The 23,222-nt window shown below is 39.4% G+C and overlaps 1 long non-coding RNA gene and 1 pseudogene across 1 annotated transcript; both read right to left on the bottom strand.

Moving 5' to 3' along the window:
• Window positions 1-15,658: 15,658 nt before the first annotated feature.
• Window positions 15,659-16,658, bottom strand: LOC136242153 (uncharacterized). The gene is made up of 5 exons (XR_010694490.1): window positions 16,586-16,658; window positions 16,417-16,535; window positions 16,275-16,367; window positions 15,820-15,888; window positions 15,659-15,768 (listed from the first exon to the last, which is right to left on the bottom strand). It is a non-coding gene; the product is annotated as an uncharacterized lncRNA (long non-coding RNA).
• Window positions 16,659-19,007: 2,349 nt separating this feature from the next.
• On the bottom strand, window positions 19,008-20,923 carry LOC136243360 (uncharacterized; annotated as a pseudogene).
• Between the last annotated feature and the right edge of the window lie 2,299 nt (window positions 20,924-23,222).

Consider the following 23,222-nt stretch of genomic DNA (forward strand, 5'->3'; position numbering starts at 1 on the left):
CTACAGGGTGATTTGTTTGTAGCTGAACTCTCTACAAGGTAACTTCTTCTAGCTGAACTCTCTACATGGTGACTTGTTTGTAGCTGAACTCTCTACAATGTAACTTCTTCTAGCTGAACTCTCTATGGGTGGCTTGTTTCTAGCTGATCTCTCTACAAGGTGACTTGTTTCTAGCTGAACTCTCTACGGGGTGATTTGTTTGTAGCTGAACTCTCTACAAGGTAATTTCTTCTAGCTGAACTCTCTACAGGATGACTTGTTTCTAGCTGATCTCTCTACAGGGTGACTTGTTTGTAGCTGAACTCTCTACAAGGTAACTTCTTCTAGCTGACCTTTCTACAGGGTGATTTGTTTGTAGCTGAATTCTCTACATGGTAGTTTCTTTGTAGCTGAACTCTCTACAATGTAACTTCTTCTAACTGAACTCTCTACAGGATGACTTGTTTCTAGCTGATCTCTCTACAGGGTGACTTGTTTGTAGCTGAACTCTCTACAGGGTGATTTGTTTGTAGCTGAACTCTCTACAAGGTAACTTCTTCTAGTTGACCTTTCTACAGGGTGATTTGTTTGTAGCTGAATTCTCTACAGGGCAATTTGTTTGTAGCTGAACTCTCTACATGGTAGCTTCTTTGTAGCTGAACTCTCTACAATGTAACTTCTTCTAGCTGAACTCTCTATGGGTGGCTTGTTTCTAGCTGATCTCTCTACAAGGTGACTTGTTTCTAGCTGAACTCTCTACGGGGTGATTTGTTTGTAGCTGAACTCTCTACAAGGTAACTTCTTCTAGCTGAACTCTCTACAGGATGACTTGTTTCTAGCTGATCTCTCTACAGGGTGACTTGTTTGTAGCTGAACTCTCTACAAGGTAACTTCTTCTAGCTGACCTTTCTACAGGGTGATTTGTTTGTAGCTGAATTCTCTACATGGTAGTTTCTTTGTAGCTGAACTCTCTACAATGTAACTTCTTCTAACTGAACTCTCTACAGGATGACTTGTTTCTAGCTGATCTCTCTACAGGGTGACTTGTTTGTAGCTGAACTCTCTACAGGGTGATTTGTTTGTAGCTGAACTCTCTACAAGGTAACTTCTTCTAGTTGACCTTTCTACAGGGTGATTTGTTTGTAGCTGAATTCTCTACAGGGCAATTTGTTTGTAGCTGAACTCTCTACATGGTAGCTTCTTTGAAGCTGAACTCTCTACAATGTAACTTCTTCTAGCTGAACTCTCGACGGGTAGCTTGTTTCTAGCTGATCTCTCTACAGGGTGACTTGTTTGTAGCTGAACTCTCTACAGGGTGATTTGTTTGTAGCTGAACTCTCTACAAAGTAACTTCTTCTAGCTGACCTTTCTACAGGGTAATTTGTTTGTAGTTGAATTCTCTACAGGGCGATTTGTTTGCAGCTGAACTCTCTATATGGTAGTTTCTTTGTAGCTGAACTCTCTACAGGGTGATTTGTTTGTAGCTGAACTCTCTACAAGGTAATGTCTTCTAGCTGATCTTTCTACAGGGTGATTTGTTTGTAGCTGAATTCTCTACAGTGTGATTTATTTGCAGCTGAACTCTCTACATGGTAGTTTCTTTGTAGCTGAACTCTCTACAACGTAACTTCTTCTAGTTGAACTCTCTACAGGATGACTTGTTTCTAGCTGATCTCTCTACAGGGTTACTTGTTTGTAGCTGAACTTTCTACAGGGTGATTTGTTTGTAGCTGAATTCTCTACAGGGCGATTTGTTTGCAGCTGAACTTTCTACATGGTAGTTTCTTTGTAGCTGAACTCTCTACAATGTAACTTCTTCTAGCTGAACTCTCTACAGGATGACTTGTTTCTAGCTGATCTCTCTACAGGGTGACTTGTTTGTAGTTGAACTCTCTACAGGGTGATTTGTTTGTAGCTGAACTCTCTACAAGGTAACTTCTTCTAACTGATCTTTCTACAGGGTGATTTGTTTGTAGCTGAATTCTCTACAGGCGATTTGTTTGCAGCTGAACTTTCTACATGGTAGTTTCTTTGTAGCCGAACTCTCTACAGTGTAACTTATTCTAGCTGAACTTTCTACGGGTGGCTTGTTTCTAGCTGATCTCTCTACAGAGTGTCTTGTTTCTAGCTGAACTCTCTACAGGGTGATTTGTTTGTAGCTGAACTCTCTACAAGGTAACTTCTTCTAGCTGATCTTTTTACAGGGTAATTTGTTTGTAGCTGAATTCTCTACAGGGCGATTTGTTTGCAGCTGAACTCTCTACATGGTAGTTTCTTTGTAGCTGAACTGTCTACAGGGTGATTTGTTTGTAGCTGAACTCTCTACAATGTAACTTCTTCTAGCTGAACTCTCTACATGGTGACTGGTTTGTAGCTGAACTCTCTACAGGGTGATTTGTTTGTAGCTGAACTCTCTACAAGGTAACTTCTTCTAGCTGATCTTTCTACAGGGTGATTTGTTTGTAGCTGAATTCTCTACACGGCGATTTATTTGCAGCTGAACTCTCTACATGGTAGTTTCTTTGTAGCTGAACTCTTTCTGTACAACGTAACTTCTTCTAGCCGAACTCTCTACAGGATGACTTGTTTCTAGCTGATCTCTCTACAGGGTGACTTGTTTGTAGCTGAACTTTCTACAGGGTGATTTGTTTGTAGCTGAACTCTCTACAGGGTGATTTGTTTGTAGCTGAACTCTCTACAGGGTGATTTGTTTGTAGCTGAACTCTCTACATGGTGACTTGTTTGTAGCTGAACTCTCTACAATGTAACTTCTTCTAGCTGAACTCTCTACAGGATGACTTGTTTCTAGCTGAGATCTCTACAGGGTGACTTGTTTGTAGCTGAACTCTCTACAGGGTGATTTGTTTGTAGCTGAACTCTCTACAAGGTAACTTCTTCTAGTTGATCTTTCTACAGGGTGATTTGTTTGTAGTTGAATTCTCTACAGGTGATTTGTTTGCAGCTGAACTCTTTTACATGGTGGTTTCTTTGTAGCTGAACTCTCTACAAAGTGACTTCTTCTAGCTGATCTATCTACAGGATGACTTGTTTCTAACTGAACTCTCTACAGTGTGATCTGTTAATAGCGGAACTTTCTGCTGGGTGATTTGTTTGCAGCTAAACTCTTTGCATGATTGTTTCTTTGTAACTGAACTCTCTACAAGGTGACTTCTTCTAGCTGATCTCTCTACAGGATGACTTGTTTCTAACTGAACTCTCTACAGTGTGATCTGTTCATAGCGGAACTTTTTACTGGGTGATTTGTTTGTAGCTAAACTCTTTGCATGATTGTTTCTTTGTAACTGAACTCTCTACAAGGTAACTTCTTCTAGCTGATCTCTCTACAGGGCAATTTGTTTGTAGCTGAATTCTCTACAGGGTGATTTATTATTATTTATTATTATTTACCTATCCTGTACAACTTCAGAAATGAAGAAAAATGTACAGACAAATCACACAAAAAAAGATAATTCAATACAATAAGTAAATTATAATTTAATTATAGATTTAAATACTTCAAGTGAATTAGAGTCTTTAGCTAGGTTAGGTAAATCATTCCAAAGTGAAATTGTTGCTGTAAAAAATGAGGACTGATATGAGGTCTTTGATGCTTGCAATGATAGGAGGTTAAAAGGATGATAATTTCTTGTACTGGAATATGTTGCAAAGTTAGTATACAAATCAAATGGGATATCAATTTCATTGTGGATAATTTTGTACATCATGGATAATCTTAATTTTAATCGTCTGCTTTCAAGTGATTCCCAGTCCAGCTGGTCCATAAGGTTAGTTACGCTAACAGTAGGGTCATGTGTGTATGTATTGGTCACAAACCGGGCTGCTCTTCGTTGTATCTGCTCTAACCCTATTTGAGCTGAACTCTCTACATGATGGCTTATTTGTAGCTGAACTCTCTCTTAGGTACCTTCTTCTAGCTGATCTGACTACAGGGTGACTTGTTTGTAGCTGAATTTCCTACAGAATAACTTACAATGTAATATAACTGAGTAAATTATAAATGCAGCTGAATGCTTTATTAGGGTAACTGTTCTATTAGAGTATCTCGATCTCACATTTGCTGCACGTAGTTGCCTATCGAATCATAACTCAGTGATTTGTAATCCGATTCTTCTGTACTACTGCAAGGACTTTTTATGATGATTATTCCAGCTACATACTGATTTTCAGCTCGTTGCTCTAAGCGGTTTGCCTGGTAGATACGAAAACTAATATTTTTTTATTCATAAAAATCGATCGCGTAATTTTGACACAGGTTGGGTTTCGTGTCATATCTCCATGGTCTTTATCCCGATTCCTTTCAAACCACAAAAAGGCACTCCTACGATGATTGCTCCATCTACATATCAATTTTCAACTGATTCCTCCAAGGCGTTTACCCTGTAGGCGTGACAGACCTTCGACCTTATTTTACGCAAATAATCGGTAATAACTCCGTGAATGTTCATCGGATTCCTACCAAAGTTGGTACGGAGATCCGCCTTAATGAGCCCTTTAAGTGTGCCAAATTTCAGCCCAATCTGAGTACGCATTCGTGTTTTATGGCGAATTTTGCGAAGTGTGCGAAATGAAGATGAAGAAAAAAACGAAGAAATTAAAACGAAATTTTGTTCGCTCGTATCTCGGAAATGGCTGGAGCGATTTTCTTCAAATTTGGTATGTAGACTTCCCTAACTGGGCGGCATGTCTCTAGAAAATTTGGTTTCAATCGGATAAGGGATCACAGAGCTACATAGGTGTGAAAATTGCGTTTTCTTTCTTCCTGTTAATATACTCACGGTGTGGCGCGCCGGCTTCTTGGGCCGCACGACACACTATCGTGTGTCTTGATATATCACTTTCCTCCCCACAGTGATGACAAAGGAACACATTATTGGAGTTCACACTGAAGACGAGCGTTGCAACTATGACAAATGGATCTCAGCTTGGACATCCCACTTAGGCAGAGTTCCAGCTACTGTAAGAGTTCCACCAGGGGCCACAGTAATCTCTACACTGCTGAGGGTAGACAATTGGAAAAGGATGTTGACAGACCACCCAAACAGGCCACTAGTGGAGTTTTTCATTAATGGACTAACCGAGGGGTTTCGGATTGGTTTTAGAGAATAATCAACTCCATTGAAGTCCACTAAATGGAATTTTTAAGTTGTGCGCTCCAGCACCCAGTGGACATAGTGCAGAACTATTTGACTGAGGAAATTGCTCTCGGACATGTAGCCAGCCGACTTCCAAAATCTTCAGTCCCACAGACACAGGTTAGTCGGTTTGGGGTCATCCCTAAGAACCACCAGCCTAACAAGTGGAGGTTGATAGTTGACCTCTCTCATCTTATCGGGGGAAGTGTTAATGAAGGAATCCCTAAGGCATTGTGTTCCCTGAAGTACATTACGATAGACTCGGCAATTGAACACATTAAGCACATTGGCCATGGCACGCTGCTGGCAAAAGTAGACATAAAGAGTGCCTTTTGCCTTCTACCGGTTCACCCAACAGACCACCATCTCTTAGCTATGAGATGGGATCAGCACATATTTGTGACCGAATTTTGGAAAATCACCCATATGGGTGCATTTGACACCTAAAATATTAATGATCAAATCACAAACTTTATAGTGCAAATCTACTTAATGATTACTTTGAGCCATTTTCAATGCCTTAAATTACAAGAAAATTCTTGAAATGTTTTCAAAACTGTGCCTTGCTCTTATAAGCTACCCACTAAACATGAAAATTTTAATTATTTCATGCACACCCATATGAGTGATTTTCCAAAATTCAGTCACATTTATTGACACCTGCCTACCCTTTGGTCTCAGGTCTGCCCCCAAATTGTTCAATGTCTTGGCGGATCTACTGTCATGGATACTTGAACAACAGCAGTTCACACCAGTCCTTCACTACTTGGATGATTTCCTGATGATTGGCCCTCCACAGTCCCCCACATGCTCCAATAACTTAACTGAGATCAAGGATATAGGCTCTATGCTGGGAATTCCCCTGGCTTTAGAGAAGGTTGAGGGACCTTCAGATGGTTTGACCTTCTTAGGGATTACAATAGACTCCCAAAGTATGCAGGCATGCCTACCCGAAGACAAGCTACAAAGAATCCGCCACCAAGTTGCTTCCTGGTTGTCTTGAAAGAAAACCACGAAAAGAGAGATACTATCATTGGTGGGCCTTCTACAGCATGCTACTAAGGTAGTAACACCAGGGAGGACATTCTTATCCAGAATGTACCACACAGCAGCTCGCCTCAAGCGTCTGTCTTATTATACTCACCTTAACACGGCCTTTTGGTCTGATTTAAGATAGTGGCACCTCTTTGTCTCGAATGGTTCAATTGTTCTCTCCCAGACCATGAGATACTTACTTACGCATCAGGATCCAGGGGCTGCGGTGCAGTCTTCAGGACTCAATGGATGCAACTGGCGTGGTGCAATGAGTGGTCACGAATGGACATCATGACCAAGGAGTTTGTCCCGATAGTTCTAAGCTGTGCCATATGGGGGCCATTACTATCTGGCTACAGAGTAGAATTCAAGTCTGATAACCGGAGTGTCGTTGATTCTATTAATAAAAGTTCTTCCAAGGAACCAATCGCTACGCATTTGCTGCGATGTCTCTGGTTCTTCTCTGCTCACTTCGACATCAGAGTAGTTGCTTCCCATATCCCTGGAGTAGTAAACATTGCTGCGGACCAGCTCTCGAGAAATAAATCAATGGAATTTCTTCAGGCAAACTCTCATGCCTCCAGAACTCCTGTGCCATTTCCAACATGCTTTTTAAAGCTGGTATCACCCCAAAAGCAGGACTGGACTTAACCTTCCTTTCTGCGCCACTTCAAGCGAACCATAAACAGACTGCAAATCCACTCCTACCAATCTCAAAGCACCAGACAAACACCTCACACATAACTCAATATATCTATGATTGTATATCACATTTAGTTGCATTGTCTCTTTGTTTGTTCTCAAAATGTATAATTGCATGCCGTTCATTGAGAATGTTAATATTAAAATGTATAAGTGCACACTGCTCATTGAGAATAGTACAAAATGCATAAGGGCATACTGTCATGAAGAATTTTTTTAGATCACTGCTGGTCATTCACCTTTAGGTGGTCACCAGCAGAATACCCACATCTGCGGGATCCTCAGCAAAGCCCAATAGCTTTTGCATACTGGCCTGTCCAAGTCAAGCAGATCCACCTACATGGCTGGTCAAAGAAGATATTTTCACTTCTGCAAGGCAGCAGGGATCAAGCCACTTCCTGCATCTGAAGGTGCTCTGACGCTGTTTACAACACACCTGGCAGTTTCCAATGTTTCCCACGGAACCATTAAAGTGTATTTATCAGCAGTTAGACATCTGCTCATCTGTAAGGGATTGCACACCCATTTCAGCCAACAACTGACACCCTGACTTCTCCTTATCTTGAGAAGCATTAAAAAACATCAGGCCGATGTTCACTCAAAGAGGAAGCGTCTCCCGATCACTATTCAGCTACTCGGCAAAATTAGACATCTCCTGTCTAAACAACCTACCTATGACAACACCACTCTATGGGCTATGTGCTGTCTTACCTTCTTTGGCTTTCTAAGAGTCAGCGAATTTACAATTCCCTTAGAGGGCTCATATGACTCATCCCGCCACCTCTCACTTCAAGATGTCACAGTTGACAACAGAGCAAAACCCCACCTACTACAACTGTTTCTCAAGCAGTCATAGACGGATCCATTCAAACAAGGTGCACAGTCTAAATTGGTACCACCGACATGACTATTTGTCCAGTCAAAGCAGTGCTATCTTACCTGGCAAGACGAAGCAATCACCCAGGTCCTCTTTTCATCACCAAGGAAGGAAAAGACTGGACAAACTCCATGTTCCGTGCAACTCTCCAAAGCCTCATGGGGGAACTGAAGTTAAACAGGCACCACTATCATACCCATAGTTTACGTATAGGAGCAGCAACCTCAGCATCATTAGCAAACATTTCAGACACACATATCCAGATGCTAGGTCACTGGAGAAGCAACGCTTTCCAGCGATATATCCGGCCTCCGCCCACTAAGGTAGTGAAACTTTCCAAGTCCATTGCCACAGGGAATCAGCAATACAACTAAACTACACAAACAGTTTTTTTTTTTAGTGTACACATGCTATGTAGTCACCCAGGCACATACTTCTAATTGTATGAATGTACATAATAATCATGTCAATATATACAAGTTACCACTTGCGGGTGATGCCATACCTACACATCCGTAGATCAGGCACTCACACAGGAACTACGATACTTGAGTAAAAGGTAACACCTCCTCTCTATATGCAGCTACGGAGTGTCCCCTTTTTGTGGCTTAAGGGAAGGTACTTGGCATGCAGAATGCCTCTGTACACCAAATCCATTCCTGGCCCAAGTATCAAGAATTTAAAAAAAATTAAATTTAGGGACTTATAGATAATTGACCTCAAAAAACTAGTAAGAAAAATTTTAAAGGAACAAACATGGCAATCAAGGCAAAGTACATTTACCAAACCACCACTACAAACATCAGTTTGTGGGAGGCGAAGAGCTACTAGTGGGTTGGCATCTTAGTAACCAGGGGCACATAAGAAAGGTTAGTCAAGTGATCAAAATTAAATAATGTTTTAAAATACCTTTAAACCTAGTTAATGTTGAAAACCATGGCAGCACCAGACACTCCACCATAGAGTGGGACAGCAAATAGGATCAACGGGGTACTAATTAGAACATCTGTGGACCAATAGGAATAGTGACGTCGCACACATGCACTAACACGTGATCAAGAAGTAGGAGCTAACACATGACAGCAAAAAACATCACCCACCTCCCCTCCCCCTCTACATAGCTATTCTTTCCATACCTCTGCCTCTGTAGTGCTACAACTGCTAGCAATCACTCAAAAGATAACAATGAATAAAATAAAATAATTACAATTTGCTTCTGATAGCAGGCTAACATAGTTTTACACCTACAATTTGTTATGGGGTACACTTTTACATAATCTATGTTCCATATTGTTGTTCAATAGGTAATTATATGCTGTGTATTGCCATCTTGTTGCTGATGTATAGCTATGTGTATGGCTAGCATCTGTTGTATTTATTAGCTGCAGATTAGGCCACTCACAGGAGCGTTGATGTTCGACTCCCTAACAGGTCAACATCAGCTCCTTCAAAGGTGGTGTTGATGGGGCCGCTCTCAAGGAGCACCATTGATCACCTTGTGTACAGAGAACTTCAGCCTAGTATTTGTACTGTCTCTCAGCAGGAGTGTTGGCCCCATGCTCCTTCATGAGCATGGGCCAGCTCCACACAAATAGGAGTGTTAACATGCAACTCCTCTGTGGGTCAACGTCAGCTCCTTCCAGAGGTGTTGACGGGGCTGCTCTCAAGGAGCACCATCAATCACTTTGTCCATAGAGAGCTCCAGCCTGGCATTTGTGCTGTCTCTCAGCTGGAGTGTTGACTCCATACTCCTTTGTGAGCATGGGTCATCTCCACACATGTCAGAGGGTGCATCAGCATGCTGTCACATGGTGGCAATGCTGGTTGTGCCGCTCTGATGCAGAGCTTATCCATAGCTCTAGCTGCACTTGCAGCATCTCCATTCCTGATAGGAGGAATGTGACAGTACTGCGCCCAACTAGGATGGTTGCCATGTACTGATAAGTATATTGCCAATGCAGATGTGGCTTAAGGGAAGGAACTTGGCGTGCAGAATGCCTCTGGATGCCAAATCCCTTCCTGGCCCAAGTATCGAGAATTTAAAAGAAAATTAAAAATTTAGGGCCTTATAGATATTTGACCTCAAAAAAACTAATGAGAAAATTTTAAAAGACCAAACTTGGCAATCAAGGCAAAGTACATTTACCAAACCACCACCACAAACATCAGTTTGTGGGAGGCAAAGAGCTACTAGTGGGTTGGCATCTTAGGAGCACATAAGATAGGTTAGTCAAGTGATCAACATTAATATAATAGTAGTGCCCACCTTGGTGGCCAATGGTTGTTGTTGCCTTTTGTGACCATCCATCAGCCGTGATCACTCGACAATTTGAACGTTGACACGATGATTCAGAGGCATTATGAGGTGGTCATTTTGAGGGTAATCTTATCATTACATCACGTGGTACAATCCACAAGCAACCACTTCTCAATGTCACATACTAACTCTGGTTATTTTTGTATTTCATTAGTTGAAAATTTTTCGAAGTCCAAAGTGGTTCCAAAAAAAATTGCCTGTTCTGGTCTGGGTTTTCTTAACCCCCATGGTCATGGATGGCTCAATGGATGTAAATAGAATAATAGAAGCCTTAACGATAGAAAGAAAACCACTGTCTATATTCATGCATCATTAAAGTGGTTTCTATTTACACTGATAACCTCGAAGCGCTATGGGTAATACCTGGAAGCCACATGCAGTTCAGTTGAAGACGTGTAATGAATGTTAGAACACAGATTGCAGTTGAAAAGATTGTTTTACAGTAAAAACAAAATTTTCAGTTTAAAGTAGGGATTTTACTGAACCCCTTGAAGTCCCCCTGGGTACGGGCCTGGTTTTGATTGCATGCTAGTCACGTTGCAATGTCCAGACACCAGGTGTAGCGCACAATTGATTTGTCCATTAGTGTTAACGTATTAACTACTTATAGTTTATTCATGGCTAGTAAAGTAAGTACTTTAGTTAGGGTCCGCAACACAAAAAATCGATATCTTCCAATCAATTACCTAACTATTGTCATGTGTTAGGCTAAGTGTAACTTGAATAATATCAGCGTGGCAGCCAAGTTTGTCACTTTCTTCTGGTAGAAAACAATACAATTAATGTCTTAAAATCACATGGTTTTTTGCTGCAGTGGCTCATAGGGTTCTTTATATGCCACGATATTCACTTTCAACATTTTTCAAGTAGTCTATCATCAACTCAAAGTATCAGTGGTTTGATTTTATTGGTCAGTTTCTGGTGGCAGCATCACTTTTTGGCGATAAGCAAAATCTTTCTTCCTTTGGAGCACAGGACAAGCAGAGCAGCAACTGCAATGTGGATCAGCAATTACCAGTACTAGGTAAAGTACCTGCATGCGGAGTATGGTTATAATTGAAGCTTGTTAGCCATTTGTCTGAGCCATCTATATACTGAAATTCGGCCAAAACAATGCAATTTTTGCAAACAAATACCAGAATGGTTGATCAGTGAAACAGTCTCCAACAACAAGTATGCGAAGTTTATAGACACCTAACAATATGGTTATCTCGCTCAGTAAACACATAAAGCAATCCGATGCATGAACTCAGCACTCACGTGATCAAAATTCAAATGGCAGAAAATACAACCACAATCTATTCCAATGACCTTAAAATCACTTGAAATCAAGTGACAGTGAGTTTGTATGCATTGGGTTCAGCATCTCGATTAGCCCAGCAGTAGAAGACTCTCTGTATGATTCCATCACAGTATATAAGACACACCTTCACTGGTCCAGATCATCCCTGAGTGAACAATTAACACAAATATTTACAAAAGAAGCACACTGCAAGGTTCTTTTTAAGAAATGAAAGTTATTTCATGGGTGTTTCTGCGATTTGAATTTCGATCACGTGAGTGCTTATTTCATGCATCAGATTGCTCTATGCGTTTACTGAGGGAGATAGCCATATTGTTAGGTGTTTATGAGCTTCGTATCCTCGCTGTTGGAGGCTGTTTCACTGATTTATTAATCATTCTGGTATTTGTTTGCAACAATCACGTCGTTTTGGCTGAATGTCAGCATATAGATGGCTCAGCCATCCGATGGCTAACAAGCTTAAATTACAACCATACTCTGCATGCAGGTACTTTACCTAGTACTGGTCATTGCTGATCCACATCACAGTTGCTGCTCTGCTTGCCCTGTGCTCCAGAGGAAGAAACATTTTGCTTATCACCAAAAATCCACACAGACCGTGTTGCCATCAGAAACTGACCAATAAAATCAAACCACCGATACTTTGAGTTGATGATAGACTACTTGAACAATGTTGAGAATGAATGTCGTGGCATACAAAGAACTATACGATCCACTGCAGCAAAAAATCATGTGATTTTAAGACATTTGTATCATTTTGTACCAGAAGAAGGTGAAAAACTTGGCTGTCACACTGGTGTTATTCAAGTTACACTTAGCCTAACACATGACAATAGTTAGGTAGTTGATTGGAGGATATCGATTTTTCGCATTGCGGACCCTACTTTAGTACACTTGACTCGTCTTTATATTGCTGTTTTGACACCAGACGCGATGTCACACGTACGTAGTGATGTGGGCGTGGCACTTAATTTACTAGGCCATTATAGTGCTGTAAACATATTCACTGCTTTAGTTTATTCATTGCTAGTATATAGTAAGTACTTTATAGTGCACTTAAAGCTTCTTTAAAGCTTCATACGACATTATCCACAATCGAAATTCACATGGTCCCATATAAATATACTCGCAAAGCAGTCCTACAGTTTTCCACACTTGCAGGTGTGTGACCCAAGTGGAATATATTAGTTGTAACATGGGCACTTGTGATTTTCCCGAAATATATATACTCACTTGCACTCGGGCTGTGAACTCGTGCTTGTGTATATAATTTCAGCCCATGCATGTTACAACTACTACTTATAGAACTGCCAGGTCTATTCAGCAGGCTGATAGCCTACTTTGAGTAAGTAATCACAGCCAGTACAACCAAGCCAGTGTAGGCTGATAGCCTGACTACCCTGGCTGACCAGTCAACCCAACCAGTAGGAGCAAAACCACTGGATTTAATTTAAAGACACACTTGAAGATTTTGATGATGGTTACTTGTGGTCAGCAGCAGTGAACATTCTTACTATGTTTTGTTAACATAAACGGATGAGTCCGAGGAATATCATGGAAATATGCTTATTAAAGTACCATAATCGAAGACTACTAGTTGTTGAGAAGACGGACTAGACTGACAAAAATGACTAACAGCCTGTTTACACTACAGGTCGCTCTGGATGAGATCGCTTCAGTTTGATCCAGATCGATTTTTTAGCACCATTTATACTACAAAGGCCAAACCCGCTCCAATCACCAAAAAACTTAAACCCACCATCATAATTTTTATCAAAGTAGAGATTGTTGATGGAGTTAAAGGATTTGTGTGCTCTGTTATCGTAAGGTTAGTAAGCACGATAAAGTTTTCAGTGTTGGCAACAACCTCTCAATTCTATGGTGTTGGTTAACTGTTCATTCTCATGCGTACCTGTTTGTTTTTTGAGTCCTTTTGTTGTTCTTGAGGCTGTCCTTCCATATCGTTCCCTAAATACTTCGCTTTTACTACATTTCGTCTTTACAGTTGCCATTTTAGCTGTAGTTCTCTGTATCTTTATCCTGCTACCAAATTGAACTGCAGGTGTGCATCTGTTTATACAGGGTGAGTAGAGTGAACTAGTTCAAACCAGACGCACATCTCTAGCAGGTCCATTTCAGAGCAGTTCGATATGGTACACATTTACACTGACTTGGAAATCGACCTGATTCGAGTTAATTCGAACTAGATGGCTAGTGTAAACGGGTTGTAATGAAAGCACAGCACAGTGCAACACAGGCACAATGCCTATTCTACCGATGATAACACTACTCCATTATTTTCTAATTGTTTCGTGTGTCTTGTGTGTACCTCAAGTAGACAGTTCTCTATACCAGATACAGCACTTCCTTCACTAGTGCTAGCTATATGGGAAATATTGCACTCAAAGAGTGGTCTCGAAACAAAATATAGCACTCAGCCCCACCTCATGCAATATTTGTCTCTCACCCACTCTTTTTGTGCTATATACATATATGTATATATGTAGCTATGTTTTATACCTGATATCTGTCATACTATATCCCCTATTCACAAAAAGGCAGTTGGCTTTTATATATAGACCTGTCACTGCTTGAAGGTTCTTAGTTTACTAATTTGTTAAGCTGCTTTACTGTAGTTATACTGATAGTAAATATCAGTAACTTTAAGTATATGGAACATAATTGTTTTACTAAGTTTTAAACTCTCAGTAAAACATCAGTGAATGCAGGTTTACTGAAAAACTACTAAAACAACAAACAATTAACTATTTCATATACTGGGGATATACCACTCTAGTAAATTAAGAAACTTCAAGCAGTGTGTTGTGTAATAATTATCATTGATGAATATTAAAACCAGTACGTGGGCTAAAATTGTGCCTGTGAGCCTGTTGTGGCACACCAGAAAGTACTGTAGAAGGGTTGTTACTTTCTCCATCAACAACAACTGTTTGAGTTTTGTCTCAAAAGTGTTCTATCCATTCTTACCTGTTAGTCCCAATTGTGAAAGCAATGGAGTCTATTATCAACAACAATATGTATGCCTGAGTCAAATATGCTCTCATTTACACTGAAAAAAGCTCAGAATAATAAGGTCTATAACAGTCTTATTATGTTAGTATTGGAATGAAATAGTACAGCATATATTATTAGATTAGGACTTTACTATAACAAGCTTATTGAATACATTTGTGACCCAGCCTGAGAAAACCGGTCTTATCGCCCATGTCAGCAGATTCGATTTTTCACCCAGGACACACAGCTACATGAATAAACTATCTAATTCCACAATTAAAATCAGCTAGACTTGAGTGGTCTGGTTTTGCTGGCTGCTTTTCCCAAGCCCATTGGCGATCCGTACATGTAGTGTGGGACCTTAATGGAGCTCTGGTCAGCCTGGGAATGATTGTGTGTGGCTGTACAGCTCTGTGGTGTTGAATCAGTGGCGATTCTAGACCTGACCTACAGGGGGGCCAAGTAGGGAACAGCATAACTATTGTTGTTTGGCTATAGTATAAAGTAGAATTTTCAGGGGGATCTGGGGGTACAACCCCCAGAAGCTGCAGGATTTTTGCAATTTAAAGGCTTGAAAACAGCCTAAAATTTGTTCTAAAAACATGAAAAATGCTAAAAATAACAATGCCAATCTATACAGTAACTTTTCCCCAAGATTTTTTAAAAGTTTTTTTTAACAGGGGGGGCCATGGCCCCCCCTGGCCCCCCCTTAGAATCGCCTATGTGTTGAATAAGTACCCTCTGCTGTGAGTTTCCATTCATTTTAGCCAGTTTTGAGACCTCATTGGCTACATTCCTTGGCCTTCCTATTCAATTTTTGAACACCATCTTGCCCGCCTTCCAGGGCCCCTGCCTCCCACCCAAATTGCAGCTCGCCTGATACAGTCACCTCGGTTTAAAAACTATCTAAAATGGCGGGAAACTTAGTTGTTGGCTACTTGCACAGTGGATGCTCTGGAAGATAAGGAATTGGTGTAAAACGTGTGAAAATTTGGTACACATAGCTTCAACCATTGGCGAGCTACAACACACTAAATACTTAAAACCGGCATTTCTCGACACTTCTAAATAGGTGATAAGCCCAGTTTTGTCAGACTGGGTCACATTTAAGACAGTCATATATTAGAGATTAAATCACTAGTATAGTGCGGTGTATTATCAGACTATACTAAGCCTATTTCAACCATATGTTGGCTACTATACTACTGTATGTTTTTACTTTCCTATAATCTGTGGCTACCTTAATTTAATAATTTCTATAATTATATTTGAAATGAATTTAATTCTGTAAATATGTTAAAACCACAATAGGTACAGCTAGTAAATCAATGTCTCCTTGGCCATGACAGTATCAAATTAATTTCATCATTTATCAGTCTTTATCCAACTGCAGCAGGTAAGACAGTAAATACAATTCATAAGTTCCATTACAAATTACCTGTTTTATCATCACTATGTAGAACTCTGTGACAATCTGTTAGTCGTCTGGTAGAACTGTCCCACAGCTCTAATACAAAGATGGTAAATATAATGTGTATTCTGGACAATCGTTGGGCTTACAGTTTGTAACAATAATAATCTCATAAAACCAAGACCTTGTCTGGAAACCTGGTATTACAGTGAAACCTGGTATTACAGTGAAACCTGTCTATTCTGGTCATCATAGGGACAAAATTTTCTGACCTCATTAAGGAGGTGGCTGCATTAAACAGGTCACTTTGTACACAGTTGGCACAAGTGGGGATTTTTATAATGGCCAGTTTAGACAGGTGACCTCTTTATGCAATGACCTGATTAGACAGGTTTCACTGTACCATGTAGAATGGCGGCTAGGTCCCAAAACTATTAAAGATGATAAATATAATGCGTATACTGAACAATCATTGTACTTACAGTTTGTAACAATCTTTTAAAACTGAGACCGAGTCTAAGACCGACAATCCATGTAGAACTAAGACAAGTCTGATAAGACCAGGTTTCACAACCCTAAATGGAAGCAAACATAATTCATATTCTGGTGTACAGTGAGTCTAACCAGACATAAAACGGCCACTTAGTATATGACTTTGTTGGGCCAATGTGTTACGTAAGCTCACAAGAAGCATCTGATACACTGATAACCAAGTCCAAGAATCTTGTAATCACTAAGTACAACTAAAACAAGACTAAATATAATATAATTTGCATACTCTCAGTGAACTTACTTTTGTTAGCAATGCAAGCATGGTCAGTGAAATAAGGGCAAACAAGACGGAACAGGTTCTTGAAAGCACTCAACTCATTTACAGTTCTAGACAATGTAGCAGCCATCAGCTGTTGATAAAAAATAGTGGAAAACATGAAGAAATGAGACCGGTTCCCCGAAGAAATGAGACCAGTTTCCACAAACCTAAACGAAGGTAAATATACATTGTATACTGGACAATCTCAGTGTACTTACTTACAGATGTTAGCAAAAAGAAGAATCTCCTAGAACTGAGACCAAGTCTATTGAAAAGAAAATGAATAAAAACACAATCAGGCTTAATGCACTTACAGCTGTAAGTAACTTGAAGATGATGTTGAACAATTCCATGAAAAAAGAACAAAACTGCCCACATATGGTCGCTACCAGATTCTTTAAAGGAAACAGCTGCCATTGAAGGAAACTAACACTGCAGATGTTGTAAACTGACAGCCTGTAGAACTAAGAGGTTTGACAAGAATTTCTACCTCTGAAGAGATAATATACAAAATCATAAGAGCAGACCATGCATACTCTTAACGTTGATGGCTGATGAACTGTGTCCACTTGTCATCCGCCATAAGCTGAGATAACAGGATATAAAACATGTAATACATACAAAACAACACCAAAGTTGAATCATTTGCAGGCCATTGTCATACAATATACAGTAAACAATTTAATATGGCTAAACCTATCGTACAAGCTATCATTTTAGTCTAATACTTACTCATCTAGAGCTGTTTTTGATCGCTGCCATTGAAGGAATTGTCCACTTGGCCGCATCACTTCACCACTACAGCCAGCAGAGATGTACAGTTGTGGTTCATAACTATCACTGTGCAGAGCATGGCTCATTTGACGATGGCACCGATCGCGCACACTCTCTCCGCGAGATACACCGTCATAAATGCTCACATTTACAACCTCTGACACAACAATAGCGACAAAGATGGCTACTTAATTGCATCTAATGCACATGTGCACACCACTGACCCCTTCAATTTTAAACTAGCAGTACTACAAACTTTTGCAGGTGTGCTAATTGTGCAAGAAAATTTAGATTTGTATGACTCTTAGATTGAATAATTAATTTTTCTGGTATTAATGCTTTGCCATATGAAAATGTGTGCGTATGAAATTATCACAACTAAACTAGTTAGCTAGCTATAGTGATTAACAGAAGTGTAGCTACTTATTGTAAAATCATCATGACTGTTTGGTATAGTAAAAAATAAATCTTACTGAGTCACATGAGATGGTGAAGCTAAAAATGAGACAATATTGAGATCTGATGGTGGAGCTATTATAAAAAGTTATCACATGTAGTTAAGTTAAGTAAACAAAGCCATACAAAAAATGTGTATTAAACTAAAGTATAATCTGTTTCCCATAATATAAGAAGGGGTTTATACTAAAGTATAAGATAGCTAGTATAATGCAAGACTATACTGAGATCATTTGTACAGTTTAAGCCATTAGATATACCATCTTATATTCCTATTTTTTCACAGGTTAAAGTGCTTGACTGCTGCTTATTTACTTTTTTAGTAAATTACAGTAACTGAGCAATCCACCAAAAATTTACTGACAGTATACCGCCAGAATACTTACTGAAAGATTACTATGAAGTAAAGCTAAACCAATTTGTTATACTGGTAAGTAATTTTACAGTAAACAAGAGAATAGTATTAAAGGATAAATGATTACTAATTGTTAAGCTAGCTATTATGCTGATCACAATGCCATATGCACAAGTACACAGTATGCATACACAAGTACAAAATTTTCAAATAATAATTCAATTCAAAATCCTGCAAGTTTTAGCTACAGGCTGAGTGCATATTTGAACATTCAACTGAAAGTCAAATATAATTTCCACATCCAAAATAAGAGTTACATGGAATCACTGCAATTGCCTTCATATCTTGGCTTGCAGTGCTGACAAACGGACAATGAGCACAACGGCACAGAATAGATGAAATAAAAACATATCTATGAAGTGAAGGATTTTTAATTGAATCATCTTCAGGTCTATTCCAGACTTCAACAGGTTTAGGGTAAAAGCATTTTTGAGGATGATGTTGAAGAGGAATGACTTTAGCCAACACAATAGAACAAGTTTGGGGTTATCTTGATTGCTTAAACACAACTGTGCACTCAACAAACCTTATAACAAGGAAGGGCTACTCTTGGACCTGACCAGATGTGCTTTTTGTGCGTGCAATGACAAGTGAACTGTTCTTTTGTCTGGAAAAATACTCTCCATACAAGGATCCGTTAAACATCACTGATGATGATTCTTTGTGCAAAATAAGTGTTTTTGTATACACATCGCCATAGTGAAAAGCAAAATAATGATGGATTAAATGATGGTCATTAGCTGAAAAGGCTTTCTCCTTGATACTTGGTAGCAGTTTACAGCATTTGTTTGACTCCAAGATAGCTGCACTATCAAAGGGATACAATATATGAAGAAAACATCCTCCATAGTTAATTTTATCTCTATCAGGCTACATACTGTCTAATAAAGGTTTTAGAGTCTTAGCTAGTTCATCACTTGGCCATTCAATACTGCCTACTTGTTGCTTGCTGATAAACATTCTAAACAGCTGAATTTCGACTGCTTGTTTATTTGTGTGTACACTACCTAAAACTCCATTCATTCGTTCAAATCCAAACAGCCAGAATGATGACGATGGACCGTAATCAAATAAACAATTATTTAGATGATAGTGTAAATTTGGATAACAATTCTCTTTTCCGTATACAACTTCAAACATACAACAGTATCTATGAATAAGATGGTCAGCACGGTTTATGTTTGAACTGGTGATTGCACGAGAACAAAGTAATGCACAGGCATGTGTGAATACTATCCATAGTGAATAGAGCTCCGGATTAAGAATAGCAAATTAATGAATATATTAGCACCCAATTTTTCCACTCTTCAACTTTAAAATTTGAAAACCCACTTCCACCTTCAACTTTTCTGGGGAATCGCCCAATTCCAGCAGGAACAGTAAAATTGATCAACAGCCTGTTGTATAATTTCTAGCTCACTAAGTCCTACTCCATTACTTTTCTTCCAAAGTTTTACGAATTTTTTTGCACTGCCAAGCAGCAAATTATGCATAGAATCTACTATGCAAAAGTTCACTGCATTGTAATATGGTAAATTTATCAGGGCTGTATACCCAATGCCATGTTCTTTTTCAATAGAAATCTGGTCTGAAGCAGTCTTTGCATGTTTGTGCTTCATACCAAGTGCAAAGCATTCTGCATGTGTTCTCAAAATCCAGTTCTCACGATCAAACCCACTGTAATCTGATTTATTTCAAAATCTTTCACATGGAAAAGTCTTATGACACCTGAAACAACCTTTCTTCTCTGCATGTGACAAAAATCCTCCAACTTTTCTTGTGGCAGGTGAGTCACATGCTACACATATCAAAGCAGCCCTAATTTTTATTTTACCATGTGGAAGGGTAATCTCTGTACCCCTCCACAAACACAGGAGGTCTGTTACTAATGGCTTAAGAAATGAATTAATGTTATAGGATGGTTCTTTAGGGCCAGGAATCAAACCACATATTATAATATTTTCTTGGGCATAGCGAATTTCACGAGGCAGGTTCAATCATGATAAATAAATCACTCCAACAGAATATATGCTGTGCTCAAAAGGCTCCATCCAGTCTACATTGAGCATCAAGCCATATGAATATGATCGAGAGAAATGTCCATTGTCCTCAAAATGCTTCCATACTGCTCCATCATAAGATTGGCAAAAAGTTCAGGAAAAATGTAGCGGCTTCTCCATTGCTCACAAATGTGCAAAATACCAGGGCGAGAAAGAATGTCAGTCAATGATGATGTGGTACCGTGGTCACTACAATCCTGGATAAGTAATTGTACATACTTATCCAGGATTGTAGTAAAGATTCACGCTAAGTGAAAAGACTGTGGTAACGTGGTTATTTAGCGTGAAAACGGTACCCTACAAGGTTGCTATCATCATTATAGTTGCTGTTGTGCTGTCCTCTATTTCAGATGCTCCTTCGACGTTGAAGAACGCTTGAGTGCGCGTTATCCAGACTAATTTACTCGTGTCTTCATCAACATGTATAGGACTCCCACGGAAACAGGTGGTGTCAAAAGGAAAAAGCCCCAAGATCCTGTTTCACCGGATACGCTACGTGCAGAAGCCGTCAATAGTAAGTCAGTTGATGTTTGCATTAATTGTAACAAGCGTTGTAACACAACGGGCAAAAGCAGTGAGGCTTTGCAATGTGATCTGTGTTTTTCTTGGGTCCATGCATCTTGTGAAGGTGTCTCTAAAAGTCATTACAAGTCTTTAAATGAAATTTTGGCAGTGAACCAAGAAAACATTTTTTATTTGTGTAAATCCAACCTGTGTCACACCCGTCTCAAACAACTACTAGGCTTCAAAATGTCAACTGCTGCAAATCAACATCCTGAGGCCGCCAATCTTTCTACCAAGGTTGACGACCTCGCAACCCGCAGTGAAAAGCTAGAAAAGGATCTTGCTGAAATAATGGTCTCAATTAAGGAGCTCAACAAGCCAGTTGCTAAACTTGATTCCAAAGTCAGCCATTCTAACGCAGTTGTTCCCAAAAATCAACTCGCTCCACCTAACTCAGGTTTTACCCCTGACAGAAAGTTAAATGTCGTTGTTTATGGAGTAGAGGAATGTCTTCCCAGCACATTTAAGCCAGTACGTCTACAAAAAGATTTTGACTCAGTGTCTAAAATTTTCAGCAGCATAGCTGCCATTGATTCCAGTACTATTATGGACTGTTACCGTTTTGGTAAATACAAAGCCCAGCTGCCTAGACCAAGACCTATTCTTGTGAAACTTCGAAGAACTTTAGATGTCAACTCCATTCTAGCTAACAAAGGCTCCCTGTCATCTCCTCTTATTATCAAGCCTGATCGTTCCCTAGAAGAAAGGGCAAGGGAAGCAGTCCTACTAAAGGAAAGGTGGTCTCTGCTTCAGCAGGGCTACAAAAGGAAAATGATCAAGATACGAAACAACAGTATCTTTGTCAACAACCAACTCTTTGGTCAATTCAAAAACTCTGTCTTCCAGCATTACACAACCACTACTCCAGTTCCCCAAGGGAATACAGTCAACATTCCACCACCAATAGAGGAACCATTGATTACCCTAGAGTCTCCTGAGACTTCCAGTGGTGCTACCAATAATTCAAATTGACTAGATCGTGTCTGTCTTATGAACGTACGCAGCATTGTCAACAAAATCAATGTTTTTCAGAACTATGTATATTCTAGATCCCTAGATATAGTAGGTATTACTGAGACCTGGTTGTCTGATAAAATCTTTGACAATGAAATACTTCCCAGCATGTACACCATAATTCATATAAAGACCGTGGTTCTCGTGGAGGTGGAGTGATGTTTGCCATAAAATCTTCTAAATCCATTCAAGTGTTATCAACCCCTCCCAGTGTGGAGGTACTCACTGTCTGTGTTGGAGTTACTACTCCAACTGTCTACTGTTTAGCATACATTCCTCCTAACACCCCTGAGAATTACTGGCAAGAATTTCTAGATTACATTGAATCTCTTAACAACATCTCCAGTAATATTGTTTTGCTAGGTGATTTTAATTGTAGTGACATAAATTGGAGCTCCTTATCTGGCCAATATCCCTTTTATTCAAAATTTTGTGATGTCATATTTGATCTTAACCTTTCCCAGTTGATAGAAGAATGTACTCATTCTGCTGGCAATACTCTTGACCTTGTTCTGACCAATGTTCCTGAGAATATTTCGAGTTTAATAATTCATAGTGAACTACCCCATCCAATTCCCTCTGATCACTTCCTCATAACCTTTGACTACTCTTCAAACAGCAGTGCCAATGACAGTGCCAATAACTCTGTTTCCAGAAAAAAATTCAACTTTCCTAAAGGTAACTATGAAGGCCTTTGTAACTTTCTTTACAATTCTGACTTTACATTTTATTACATGTCTGAAGACATCGAACTCATCTGGTCCTACCTGAGTAATCTTGTGAGGGATGCCTTTGAGCACTTTATTCCAACTATTACAGTACAAGATAATAATCAACCTCCATGGTTTAATCCAGATATCAGGCACCATATCAAACGTCTCCGAACTCTCAGACGTAAGTACAATAACAATCCTACTGAGCATAACCATGCCAACCTAGAATACTCTCAAGAGCAATTTCAATTCAAAATAAGTACTGCCAAAAACGTATATGAATGTAATCTTGTATCCGAATTTGCTAATAACAACAATTCCAAAATCTGCAAATACATCAGAAACTTCACAAAGTCAGCATCTATTCCATCTACTATGTTTCATGACTCTTCCCCAGTAACCTGTGACAATGAAAAAGGCTAATATTTTTAACAACTATTTTTACTCCATTTTTACAAAGACCATGCATAATACAGTATCTATTAATAATCATCCCACGGTTCTCTCTAATATTATCATTACTGAAGAAGATGTCTATGATGCTTTAATCAATCTCGACACATCTAAGGCAATGGGTCCAGATGGGATACCCCCGGTTGTATTGTTCAAATGTGCCTCAGTAC

The sequence above is a fragment of the Dysidea avara genome, chromosome 13, assembly GCF_963678975.1.
Source record: "Dysidea avara chromosome 13, odDysAvar1.4, whole genome shotgun sequence".
Lineage (NCBI taxonomy): Eukaryota > Metazoa > Porifera > Demospongiae > Dictyoceratida > Dysideidae > Dysidea > Dysidea avara.